We start from the raw sequence: 14,726 nt of genomic DNA on the forward strand, positions 1-14,726 counted from the left end.
GGCTGAAAGTGAGATAAAACGACAGAGAGAGATGAACAGTGGTTTCAAATATGAAACCCAAATCAAAAGGTCACAAGGACTGAGACTCTAAATTATAAGACTTGTTTTGCTGTCTAGCAGGCTCTCATGGAAGCACCTCTCTGTAAGAAGCTCCAGGTTCATATCAAATAAACAAATGCATGTATTTAGTTATGGTAAAGCAATGTCCTAAGCAAAGTTAAGAAGTCTGCAGTATGTATGTGCTGGTCAGTCATTGAATTGTCACTGTGGTCATTTTCTTCTTGAGAGCAACTCACTCCTGACCAGACTACAGTATTTCATTGGCCTTATCTTTGCAGAAATCACAGCCTCAAGCGAAGGGCCTTGTTATAAAAAATAACAGTTAAAGTTAGATGTATGTACCCCTGGTTTGTAAACTAGTAGTAGGAAAGAATAAGCAAAGGAACAAATACGTAAACAAATGAACAGGGAAAAAAGTAAAATCATAATGATTCAGAGTTATCAACCAAGCCTTGCGATGACAGGCATCACCTCCTCCTGGCCCACCCACCCGATGACCTGATTCTCCTCTGTTTCTTGGGGTGGAGAATGGTTACTCCTTCACCCAGACACCTGAGCCGGGAGCCCTGCCATCACCATGGATTCATCTCTGGAGGTATTCTTGACTCACCTCTCTCTCACTCTTCACATGTAATTGATCATCAAGTCTCGTGACCTCTAGCTTTTAAGTAACTCCATGATATCATTTCTTTTTAAAAAAATTTATTAATTTTTGGCTGCATTGGGTCTTCCTTGCTGTGCACGGGCTTTCTATAGTTGTGATGAGCAGGGACTACTCTTCGTTACGGTGCACAGGCTTCTCATTGCAGTGGCTTCTCTGGTTGCGGAGCATGGGCTCTAGGTACTCAGGCTTCAGTAGTTGCGGCACGCAGTCTCAGTAGTTGAGGCTCGCGGGCTCTAGAGCGCAGGCTTAGGAGTTGTGGCGCACGGGCTTAGTTGCTCTGCGGCATGTGGGATCTTCCCAGACCAGGGCTTGAACCCGTGTTCCCTGCATTGGCAGGGGGATTCTTAACCACTGCGCCACCAGGGAAGTCCCCATGATATCATTTCTATGCTTAGTCATGGTTCAGGTCTTTATCATTTTGCCTGGAATTCTACCTCCTAATCGCCCCCTCCCAACTCCATCTTTAATGTCTTCCCAGATCAATCTATCATTTCTGCAAAAGTAGAAAGCGAAGTCCCAAGGATAATTAAACAATCATCCCTGTTTCCGTCATCCAGAACTGTCATATTTGCATCCAACCTTTTCTAAAATTATGCCACAGTTCTAGATAACAGCCCCTCTATTCACTAACTCCTTTTTTCATTCTTCCTGCTCTTCCAGGGGCAATTGCCCTCAGAAGTTTGATGTGTAGAGTAGTCCGTGTTATTTTCCCACAGTAATTTGTTACCTTCTCATCCTCTTGGTCTTCCTAGAGGCAGGACATAGCTCATCACAGTACAACAGAGCCTGGCAGAGTTGAGCAGAGCCATGGCCGACCTGCAGCCTCCAAGTAATGTGAGTAGAAATAAACATTTGTTATCGTAAGCCCCTAAGATGCAGGGGTTATTTGTTATACAGCAGAAAAACAAAACAAACAAAAAAACCTAATTCAAAATATTTACGCATGTGAAAATTTACAAAATGAACACAAATGTGTCTATTGTGTTCATTTTGTATATCTTGATACACACACACACACACACACACACACACACACATATATATCCACATATGTGGATATCCAAGCAATATATGGCTGTGTTTGGTATGTGTTCCAAGGTTTACACAAATGGTTACATTCTAGATATATTTTTCTACATTCTGAGTTTTACCCTCAAGATTTGTTTTGGATAGTTCTCTGTGTGGATGTGTACAGATCTAGATTATTCTTTTTTTTTTTTTGCGGTACGCGGGCCTCTCACTGCTGTGGCCTCTCCCGTTGCGGGGCACAGGCTCCGGACGCGCAGGCTCAGCGGCCATGGCTCACGGGCCCAGCCGCTCCGCGGCATGTGGGATCTTCCCGGACCGGGGCACGAACCCGCGTCCCCTGCATCGGCAGGCGGACTCTCAACCACTGCGCCACCAGGGAAGCCCCAGATTATTCTTTTTAACAGCTGTCAGAGAAATGTCTCTAAATCACAGATTTGGTGTTGCACTTCTTCGTCCTGAAGGGCTGACAGCTAAAGGCAGTCACCAACAGCACGCCCAGAAGATGGACCGCAAGCCGTTCCCGAAAGGGGACATAGGTGATGCATCACAGCAACTACCCTGTGTAGTGAGATCCACGCTTCACGTACTTTCTGGAAGCAGCTCCTTCCACAGCTCAGGGAGCCTCTTTCCAGGGGGAAGCTTAGAAGAGGAAGGTTAGGAAGACAAGCTAGAGTCCCTGCTGTTGCATCTCGTCTTAGAATCATGACTGCTATTCATCATCATCTCTCTACCATCCATTCCAGCTTCCTCTCACCCTCAGCCAGCACCTCTGCTTCTTGGATGGCTTGCCTGGTGGTCTGACTAAGATTTGCATCCCAGAGGGGTCTGTGCCCCTGTTGCCCTTCTCAGGTTGGGCTTGCTGCACTCATATACTTACTGTCAAAATGGTGCAGGTACCAAGAGGTGTTCCAATGAGTCACCTGGGTGCCAAACCCACTACTCCTCACCCCCGTTGCATGGCAGCAACCCAAGTTGGTTCTGCACAGAAAAAGCAAGTGAAACCCAGGAGGCTAATACTAAACCATATCCTGACTCCACCCTCAGATAACCAGCCCATTAATTCGATTTCCTTTTCATTGGTCAAACTAGGCTTATTTTATGTGTATATGTGTATAAAAGTATATGTGTTTACATATATATGGGTAACTATATATATCAGCGTCTATAGAAAAATATAAGGGGTATCATAAAAATCACCCAGAATACCACCATCCAGAGAGAAATATTGCTAGCTTTTTATATCTTTCTTTGCAGTGTCTTTCTCTATATATTTCTTTGATTTTTCTAAAATGAAAACTACGTGTATGTATATGTAAATTATTATCCTGCCTCTTTAAAAAGATGTAACAGTATATCGTGAATACTTCCCAACCCTCTGCCTTTACATTGTATTCAAAAAAGGGCAAAAGAATCAGACTAATTGTGATTACTTCTCAATAGCATTCTCAAGGTAATTTTTATGATAAGAACTGGCTGATTTTGAAGAATTAGAACGATCCCTCTTTAGAAGGCAAAAAGCAGCATACCTAACACAGAGCATAGGTAACAGCGACCACCAGCACAATAAAGGTATTATCTTACTTAACTCAACAGTCATGTTATGAGCTCAGTGTATATTATGACTGTTAACACAGATGAGAAAATTGCGATGCAGAGAGATGAAATCGCTTGCAAGGATCACACAACTAGAACCTTGAACCAAATTTCAAATCTAGATATCCTGACCCCAAATCCTACACTCATAACTACTAAAAGTGCTTAAGACAAGTTTGCTGGGGTGATGAAAGCCCGGGAGCAACAGCTATGAGGGATGGAAGGAAGTCTGGCAGAGCAGGAGAATCATGGCATCTAGTGAAGACAGGGACAGGCCAGAGTGTCGGTCGGGGCTGGGAGTCTGCCCTCAGAGGACTCACCTGAGGTCCCAGGAACTCTGACCTGCAGGGGAGTGAAAGAGGTTGTGGCAGCACCTCTGCACAGGAGCTGGAGCTCCAGGGAGGAGCTGCAGGAAAGCACGTCATCAGGAAGGCGGCCACCGGCTGGGGTAGGACAGAACCCCAAGTATGAGGGATGGGGTGGGGAAGAAGGGAGGTGGAGGCTGGAAGTCAGGCAGTCAGGGTCTCCCTTTCCTTCTTCCTCCTACCCTCCACCCACTCTGGGCTACCCTGCCTCACTGCGACAAATGGAGGGAGGCTTGTTAGAAAAAGGGGGAGCTAAAACAACCGTACCCACAAGGTAGATTACACGCATTCACCAAAAGACATATATCAGAAGGTTCCTAGCAGCCCTATTCAAGACAGCCCCAAACTGGAAACTCCACAAATGTCCATGCACTAGGATGCATGAATAAATTGTGGTATAATCATGCTGTGGAACACTATGCAGCAGTGAGAGTGAACAGACCACAACTACACGTAACAATCAAGTGGTCAAATCTTGCAAACCCAATGTGGAGTGAAAAAAGACACAGGACCATACATTGTGTAAGATTCCAATCATGTAAAGTATCAAAACAGTCCAAACTCTTCTGCGCCCTTAGAAATACGGTGGGGGAGTAGCGACTAGAAGGGGTCATGATGAGGCTTCGAGGGGCTTGTAATATATATATTTTTAAATTGGGGTGCAGGTTGCATTTGCGCATTCTCACTATTTTATCTAAAACTCAAACAGGTTTATTAGATTAAAAAAATAAGAAAAGAAGTAGGAGAAAGATATGAACAAGAGCAGCGATGACAACAGGATAACCCAAATCATTATGATGAAAACATTTATTTTCAACTCACCTTCAATCTGTAGTTAGAAAATAGCACACTTTGGGCATTTATTTCTATACAGTTACCCCCCAAATTGTCCTAGCCCGGTGATCATAAGAGAATCGGCAAAGGAGAAGTTTCATGCTCTCAAATAATTTACGATTATCCCAATCCACTTTGGAAGATTCAGAGCTATGGGCTGCAGGGCATGGTTCCAACTAGCTTTGAAGTCCTATTGCATTATTTCTATGTAATGCAAATTGACAAGGTCTCTAAATTAGGCAACTAACTAGGAAATGAGGTCTGAAAGCCAGCTTTATTAGCAGCCAGGAATCTAGTCTGAAAGATTTATCTGTTTGTGGTCAGGACATGAGCGGGGAGTACATTTTCCACTCAGGGAATCCGGATGATAGGAGGAATGGGGAGGGAGAGCAAATGGAGAAGCCAGGGAATAGATCTGGGGGTTACAAATTTTTCTGGACTTTATTTAACATATTCATAGAGCACTTTCTATATGCCAAGAGCTCTCCGAGTAAAGACTCGTTTAATCCTTATGACAAACCTATGAGGTGGGTGCTGTTTTCACCATCCTCATTTTAAAGTTGAAAAGCACAGAGAGGTTAAATGATAAGTGGAAGACCACACAGCTGCTAAGTGGCAGAGCCAGAATCCAAATCCAGTTAGTTGGGTTCCCGTGTCCTTGCTCTTAACCCTAAGCTATGATACTTATCACCAAAATGGTGGCATGACTTACGGATAAGGACCTTGTTTTTCCTTGCTGACTTCCCCATTGGCAGAATGGTGGTGGACCTAGCATCTGCCTGTGTGCTGTGATTCAAAGATTGCTGAGAAGTCACAATCCTTTCTTCTGCCCCCTTCCCCAGCACGTCTTCCACATTATGCTATCATTAGTGCCTGAACTTCCATCATCGGCATTTATTCTTTTGGGTAAGCGCTCTGTTTTCCCCAGTGTATATGAAACTGCAGATACCCGTGCAAGATATCGGTGAACAGAGATCTGAGTGTAAAACTTTACCTAATTTTCTGGGAAGGGGTGAATGAGAGCACTGAGGGTCTAGGGGGGTAGGAAGATACCCAAACCAGGTACCCAGGTGGAGCCTGAAGACCAATTTCACTAACCTCACTGTTCTGTCTCAACACAGTTGGTCAATGGCTGTCCAGGGCACATCTCTTCATCCATCCCTTCATTCCCTACGTTTGATCCTTAATAGATGCGAGATCTTGTGCTACGTGGTGTGTGGGGTATAATGGCTTCATAATCCTCATTATCTCTTAAGTGCTATTCACGTTTTATTTCACAGAACTCTTCTCACATGATCCTCCAGGGTCACTATTATTATTCCCAAGTACCCATGAAGAAAGTTAGGCTCAGGAAGCTTTTGTGAGCTTCACAGTGTCTTTGGGTTTATGAATAGCAGTTCTGGTATCAGGACCAGAGCTTCAGTGCATCTCAGTGGAGTAGCTGAGGAAACAAAGAGGAATTACTCAACAAGTGCTTTTTTCCTTTTTGTTTGTTTTTATTGTGGTAAAATAAACATAACATAAAATTTACCATCTTAATCATTTTTAAGTGTCCAGTTCAGCAGTGTGAGATATATTGACACGGTTGTGTAACCAATCTCCGGAACTCCTTTTATCTTGAAAAATGGAAACTCTGTACCCGTTAAACAATAGCTCCCCATTCTCTTCCTCCCCCAGCGACTGGAAAGCCCCATTGTGTTTTCTGTCTCTGTGAATTTGACTACCCTAGTACTTCATATAAGTGGAATCATACTGTATTTGTCTTTTTGTGACTGGCTCATTTCACTTAGCACGATGTCCTTAAGGCTCATCCATTTTGTAACATGTGACAGGATTTCCTTCCTTCTTAAGGCTGAATGATCTTCTGCTGTATGTATGTATCCCATTTTGTTTCTCCTTTCATCTGTTGGTGAATACTTGGGTTGCTTTACCTGTTGACAATTTTGAATAAGGGTGCTATGAACACAGGTGTACAAATACCTGAGCCCCACTTTGCATTCTTTTGGGTCAACGAGTGTTTTTAAGATCAAGTATTAACATGAAGATTATTAAGCCTACGATGAGACCTTAGAGAAAGTGTTGTGAAAGGCAAGCCGCAGCTGATGCGTGTGTGATCGCACCTTTAGGGATCAGGCTATGAGATGCAGGGGGAAGCGGTCAGAGCGCGGTGCATTCCTCCTTTCTGCGCTGGTGACCCCACCCTCCCACAGGGCAAGGTCCCAGCCCTGGACTTTCTCCTCCTCATGGTTGGATTGCCCAGTGCCACTACCACAGTTCAGTGCCCTCTGCGGTGAGCAACTTGTCCATCTGAAGATACAGTCAGGACCCCAGTTGCTGCCCTGGACATCTTGGCTGCTGTCTAGTCCAGAGAAGCAATCCTCAATCATCTGTTTTGAGTCCCAAGTGGCTGACCCATCATGTCCAGCCTGGCCCCAAGCCATGGTACACAGTCGGGTGTGACATTTACTGAGGTGACATTCCCTCAGCAAAGACACCACAGAGCTCAGGCTCCAGATTAGCTGTGCCAAAGGACCATCATCCAAGGGAACAACACTACAGTAGGACAGAACGTTGGACAGGACTAGCCCTTGAAATGGCAAGAGGAAGAGAAAGAAAGTAATGTTTTCACCTAACCCTGTATTATCTGTAATGGGCAAGATTTCAGACTCTCATTAGACCCATTGTGCCCCAAACACAAACTGTTTATGGTGTAAGTGAGTCAGAGTCACACTTCCCATTTCTGCCTTGGCGACTTAGCTTGGCAGGGTGGAACACACCTTTTTCACCGTCACAGACTTGATAGAGAGGCTTGGAGTCAAGGAGCAGGCTGGCCATGGTAGAGATGCAGAGGCAAGAGTGTGGATGGCTCGCCAACTGTGGAGAAAACTCCGAGCACACATCCTCCCGAGAGCCACGGACGCCTCCGTGACTTTCCGAAATCTGCTCATTTGCTTGGACACATGAATGTGGCCTTGTTTGGGTGTGGACTCACAGAAGGCAGGAATCCCAGCCATGTGTCTTTTCTGTCTTGGGCAGATTTTTTCATCTTATCTCATGACAATACCCAAGTTTTGTAGCATCTCTGTAGCATCTCAGCATGGCAAATGGCCCCCAAAAGGACAGTCTATAGAGTGTTTCCCTTTCGGTGCAGAAGTTCCAAGCAATCACTTTTCAGGGGCGTTTTGATCAAGGCCTGGTCTTTGATGTACAAAGGCTGCAGAATTTAGGCTGATGTTCAACATTTCCTTCCCCTGCAGCTCTTCTAATGGCTCAGAAGTGGACCCTCAAGACCCCTCCGCAGGCAAAGGAAAGCCTGCAACGAGGGCAAGGAACCAAGGAGAGAGAACTCTCTGGTTACGGATCAAAGGAGTGAGTGTCCAAGGCTCCATCCACCATCAGATGTTTGGGCTTTGGGTCCTCAGCCCATCTCTTTGTCTGAATATTCTTTTATGTAGTAGAAATACTATTCTTTGGAAGCAGCAGACATAATAACGGACTGGAGAAACACTGTTCCAAGTGGTATCTGCACTATAAGAAGGTGACCATGACCCCCTCTATGAAATCAGTGGGGTTGTTTTAAAACCACCCTCCAACCCGGCCGGTGTCTGTAGCTCTCATTAGTCTTCTAATGAAACACTTGGAGATAGCTGATAGTCATGCCCAGAATGTGTGTTACCACCATCTCTTCTTGAGCAAAACAAAAATAGCTTTCAGGTCAAAGGGAGACAGAACCTCTGCAAAAAGTGAAATTTAAATAAAAATTGGTAATAGATACTTTGAGAAAGGGCACTTTATTTTTAGAAAAGAAAGGGAATTAGGAGAAGATAGGTTGCCATGGCGATGGCTGAGCACTGCATATATTCTATAAGCCTGGCTTTAAACATGATATGGGGAACGAAACGGATTCCCTGGTGACTTTCTGAGAAAATAAGGACAGAAATAAAAAGGCTGCCCAGAAACAATACCTTACATTAGTCCAACTGCCATTTCACTGCCATTTTATGTGCTCTTTACTCCACAGCCCTGTATTAACGTAAAAACCCATTTTTAAAGTTTGACACAAAATCCATGTTAAATGAGAGTCTCTGTTTCTTTTTACTTTTCCATTTCTAATTGTGCTTTAAAAATTGAACTGAAAGTAGCAGACCCAGGAGCATGGCTTGGAAACCTGTGATTCTTCATTTAAACAGGGAGAAGATGTTGTCAGTGCCTGCAAGGCTTTGAATCAAACTTGAAGGACAAAACGAATTTGTTGCTAACATTTAAACATCTGGAGATTGCACATAAAAATTCAGATTTCTGTCTTCTCTTACAAATTTAGAAAAACTGACCATCCTGGATCTCCCTTTTCACATGGTAAAAATCAGCCACAGTTCACTCCCATCTCCACCACACTCCCTTCTGCCTACTACCCTTTCTATTACCACCTGTCTCTATGGACATTGGGTTTGGAATCCCCACCTTGTTACAGCCAAAGTCCTACTTCTAGATCGATGCTACTCAAACTTTAGTACACAGCAGAATTACCTGGAGGCCTTGTTAAAATGAAAGATGCCGGATCCTATCCCCAGAGTTTCTGTTTCCAAGGGTTTGGGGCGGGGCCAAGAATTTGCATTTCTAACAAGTTCCCAGGTGATGCCCTTCCTCCTAGTCTAGGGACCACACTTTGAGAACCACTGCCCTAGATTAACAATTCCTATATTTCTGTTTGCAAAGACCCCTTTTCTTTTCTTTCTTTTTTTTTATTGAAGTATAATCGATTTACAATGTTGTGTTAGTTTCAGGTGTATAGCAAAGTGGTTCAGTTATATATATAAAATATATTCTTTTTCAGATTCTTTTCCATTTAGGTTATTACATGATATTGAATATAGTTCCCTGTGCTATACAGTAGGTACTTGTTGGTTATTTGTTTTACATATAGTAGTGTGAATCTCTTAATCCTGAACTCCTAATTTATCCTTCCCCCCCATTCCCCTTTGGTAATCATAAGATTGTTTTCTGTGTCTGTGAGCCTATTTCTGTTTTGTAAATAATTTCATTTGTGTCATTTTTTTTAGGTTTCACAAATAAGTGATATCATATGATATTTGTCTTTGACTTACTTCACTTAATATGATAATCTCTAGGTCCATTCATGTTGCTGCAAATGGCATTATTTCATTCTTTTTTATGGCTGAGTAATATTCCATTGCATACACGTACCACATCTTCTTTATCCATTCATCTGTCGATGTACATTTAGGTTGCTTCCATGTCTTGACTATTGTGAATAGCGCTTCTATGAACATTGGGGTGCATGTATCTTTTCGAATTAGACTGTTCCTGGATATATGCCTGGGAGTGGGATTGCTGGATCATATGGTAACTCTATTTTTAGTTTTTTAAGGAAACTTCATAGTGGCTGCACCAATTTACATTCCCACCGACAGTGTAGGAGGGTTCGCTTTTCTCCACACCCTCTCCAGTGTGTATCATTTGTAGATTTTTGATAATGGCAATTCTGACTGGTGTGCAGTGATTCCTCACTGTAGTTTTGATTTTCTAATAATTAGTGATGTAGAGTAGCTTTTCATGTGCTTCTTGGCCATCTGTATGTCTTCTTTGGAGAAATGTCTATTTAGGACTTCTGCCCAGTTTTTTATTGCAAAGACCCCTTTTCTTGATGATTTTCCTCAAAGAAATTTATATTAAGCTTAATTAAGTGGGAAAACTTTTTATTTCTTGCCATTCATTGGAGGAAGAGAGCCATATTTGGAGGGAGACAGAAGTTATGCTCTAGCTACAAAGGATGTGGCTAGACTTCATGGCTGAGACTAGGTGAGAAATGAGAAAGGAATGGAGGCAAGAGGGAGACAGAAAAGAAAGGGGGTTTTAGTGTGAAGTCAGCAGGAGGAGGGGTCCTTGCCCGTGACCCCCATCATTGTGACCCCCAAACCTTAGCGAGGTCAACTAAACTCACGAAATCCACGCATGTTGTGAGTGGACAGTGTATGTGTGTGTAAATGGCGATTTAGCCCCAGATTGAAATGGAGTCAAAGAGGAGGCAGCACGGGAGACAGAGAGTGAGGTCATCATGGGAACCAAAGCCCCAGAGATCTGCAGACACCTCAGCAATGGCCTTGGACTTTCTCACACTATGGAACTGAGAGGCTTGAGCCAGGTTTCCCCAGATCTCAGAGGAGCAGGGAGGCCCCAGCTGACCTCTGGCTCCCATAAGAAAAATTTCATCTGTGCTGTGGCCAGAATGTTTGTATCCCCCAAAATTCATATGCTGAAAGCCTATCCCCTAAGGTGATGGTATGAGAAGGTGGGGCCTTTGGGAGGTGATGAGGTCATGAAGGCAGAATGGAATGGAATTAATGCCCTTATAAAAGAGCCCTAGAGAGATCGCTTGCCCCTTCTCATGTGAGATTACAGAAGAAAGATAGCTGCCTAGGGAGCGGGCTCTCACCAGCCTCAGAGATCTGTCAGCATCATGATCTTGGACTTCCCAGCCTCCAGAACTGTGAGAAATACATGTCTGTTACTTATAAGCCACCCAGTCTATGGTATTTTGTTATGTCACCTGAATGTACTAAGACAATCTGAGAAAAAATGTATAATTCACTTTGCTTATCTTTAATCATCAAAGACATGAACATGTCTGGCGAAGAATCTGAGGTCCTGCTCAGCATGAGTTAACACCTGGACTGTCTTAATTCCAGACAGAAGCAATAACACTTGACCTTTTAGATAGTCTGTGCAGATTTATACAAGGCAAAGCCTTTGTTGGCCTTTTCTTGAAATACCAACGATAGCTCCTGAGACCTCATTATTTCCTTTGAAGGCCTTTGGGGACCTGGAGACTCTTGCGAATGCCTCCTGGGCTGGCATGAGGTCTCACATGGAAGAAGGTCCTGTGACAATGGGCCTTTGGAGCATCATGTAGGAGGCCTGGTGGAGGAATATTCAAAATGACCATTTTACTTGATGTTTCCAATACGTTTTGTTATTATCGAGTGTATACAATTACACATATGAAAGCATTATGTAGATGGTAAGGTGTTGTTTAAATATCTTGTTTTATTGAGTACCTACTATGTGTCCAATGCTTTATGGGCAGTTTTTAGTTTAGTATTCTCAACAACCCTGAAAGATAAGCATTTTATCCCTATTTTACAGAAAGAAACTTGGCTCAGAGAGGTTTAATAAATTTCCAAAGGTCATTCAGCTGATAAATGGTAGAGCTGGGATGTTAACCCAGATCTGTCCAACTCCGAATTCCCTGTTATTTTCTTACAGCCACCCCACTGCTCCCTGCTTTTCAGATAAAAGGGAGTGCCTTTCGTATTATTTCTACAGCATTTGAGTGTAATAAGCAATATTCTGGTTTGCTTATACTTGTTCGATGTTTAAAACCTATTCCCCAGCCCCCCTCAGAAAGCACAAAAAAGAATTTGTACTACACTCCTTTGAATGTTACACTGAATTCCTGAGCTTGAACCCAGAAAGAGGTCTTCTCTGACACGGTGGTATTTGCAAATGGCTGTTTGCCCCCAGGCCTCTGTGATTTTTTCAGCGATGAGTTGCAAAGTCTCTTTGAAACTAAGAAAGCTCCATTTGACTCTCAGTGAATTTAATCTCTCAATTTTCCTCTGTTGTTTGGACACGCTAGAATGAAATTCAAATCAGATGTTATGATAATGACCCTTCTTTCGCTTGCCTCGCTCACAGCTGGTCTTCATTCGTGTGCCATAAACCAGCTCCTCATGGGCACATGGGAGTGACTAGGAGCTAGGAAACTGGGCTAGACCCAAAAGAGCAGCCAGACCCTCCCGGTTCTGCTGTGCTCTGCTCCGGTTGCTATTTTGTTTGAAGAAAAGGGGGGGAAAAGTCCATGTCGCGGGCAGCTGTTCATTTTGCCTCCGTGTAAAACGCTGTGAGGAAGGGCTGAGGAGCATGCTGTCATTTTGCTGTGTGGATTCTGTCGAGAAAGGTCTCTGGCATCGGGCATCCTGTTAACCAGAGCTCCCAACTCGTCAGCACGCCCATCTACCTAGAACAAGCTGTTTATAGATGCTTAGAATGTTGATCCTGGGGAAGATTTGGGTCTTCTAATGGCCACTCACCTGGTTCCTTGCCAACAGTCTCCTCCCTACCCACTCTCCACTTCAGGGTCATTCTCCACGCCCACCAGAGGGATCTTTCTAAAATATGAATCTGAGCAAGTAACGTCCTGGCTGTAAGGTCTTTAATGACCATATACCCCTGCTGACTTTTCCCGTCATGTACCAACATGTCTTCCTGCTTCCACGTGCTTCAGAGAGCCTAAATTGGGTCATGTCACTCCCCTGCTCAGACTCTGCACCCCCTTGTCCCCCCACGGAGTCCCAGTGTATGCAGGCTGTAATCCCAGGCCCTCACCTTGGTTGGTCCTGGAGAGTCTCTGTGATTAGCCCCTTGATGTTTCTCTAATGTCATCCCTTACCGTTTCTCTCTCTCTCATTCTACCAGCCATTCTGGCTTCTGCACTGTTCCATAGCCCACCTCAGGGCCTTTGCACTTCTTATTCCCTCGACCTGGAGCCCTCTTCCCTGGATGTCCACATGGCTCCCTCCTTCAGCTCCTTCAGGTTATGGACCAAATGTCAGAGAGGCCTTCCTGGACCTCTCTTCATGAAAATAGCAACTCTTGTCACACTTATCTTTTTACCTTGATTTCGTGTGGTTTTTTTTCATTACACCTGAAATCACATGTTTGTTGCTTATTTTTCTTATTGCTGTCTCCTGCACGAAAATGCAGTGCCCATGAGGGCAGGAGCCCTTGAGTCCAGACTGCTAGTGCCCCATAGTAGGCACCACACCTGGCACTCGTTAAATGAATGAATCTCCTCCCATACTGTCCCCAGCACCACACATTCTAATAAGTCCAGAGCACTTATAATCCCCAAACTTGTCAGGTAGTTTCACACCTCTGGACTTAAAAAATGCTTTTTAGATTGAGGTGTCCCTTCAAGTAAAGTGCACAGATATTAATTGTACAGCTTGACACATGTTTACACACATATATGCATACATGTGTATCCATCCAGATTGAGATATAGGCCTTTTCTATCATTTCTGAAGGCTCCCTTTAGTCCCTCGGCAGTTAGTACCCCTTAAAGATAACTGCTATTCTGACCTCTAGCACCATAGATTGGTTTTGCTTGCTTTAGACCTTGATATGAATACAACCATACAGCGTGTGCTGTTTTGTGTCTTAATTCTTTCTTTCAATATGGTATGCTGGTTTATTATTTTTCATTGCCGAGTAGTATTCCATTATATGACAGCACCACAATTTATTTACTTGTTCTTCTGTTGATTGACATCTGGGCTGCTTCCAATTGTTGGTTACCATGAACAATGCTGCTATGAACATTATTGTACAAATCTTTTGGTGGACATGAGCGCTTGTTTCTGTTGGGTGTGGATCCAGGAGTGGAACTGCTGGGCCATAGAATGTACGTATGTTTAGGTATAGTAGTTACTGTCCAAACTTTTTCAAACTGGTTGCTCCAATTTACACGCCCACGAAGAACAAAAGAAAGTTCCAGTTATTCTACTTTGCAGCCCACATTTGATGTTACTAATCTTAAATGTTAACCACTTAAAAGTATAATGGTATCTCCTTGTGGTAGTGGTATCTCTCTGTGATTTTAACTTGTACCTCTATGATGAGTAATGATGTTAAACACCTTTTCACATTTTATTGGCCACTTTTATATTCTTCTTTGTAAAGTGCCTGTTCAGTTCTTTTGCCCATTATGTCTATTTCTTATTGATTTTTAGGAGTTCATACTACAGTCTGGATGCAAGCTCTTTGCGGGATACAGTGTGTATCTTCCAGCCTGTGGCTTGCCTTTTCACTCTTTCAATGTTTTGTTTGTTTTTGCCAAAGTGTTACGTTTTAATTTAATTCAATTTATCAAATTTTTTAAAGTTAGTGGGTTTTTTGTGTTTTGTTTAAGGAATCTTTGCTTACCCCAAGGTCATGAAAATATCTTCCTACATTTTTTCCTACATACTTTATTGTTTTAACTTTCCCATTTAGTTCTATGATCGATCATAAATTAATTTTTGTGTACAGTGGGAGGTAGAGATTGAAGTTCTTTTATTCCCATATGAATATCCCATGACTCAGCATCAATGACCAAAAAG

The sequence above is a fragment of the Globicephala melas genome, chromosome 2, assembly GCF_963455315.2.
Source record: "Globicephala melas chromosome 2, mGloMel1.2, whole genome shotgun sequence".
In the NCBI taxonomy this organism is placed as follows: domain Eukaryota; kingdom Metazoa; phylum Chordata; class Mammalia; order Artiodactyla; family Delphinidae; genus Globicephala; species Globicephala melas.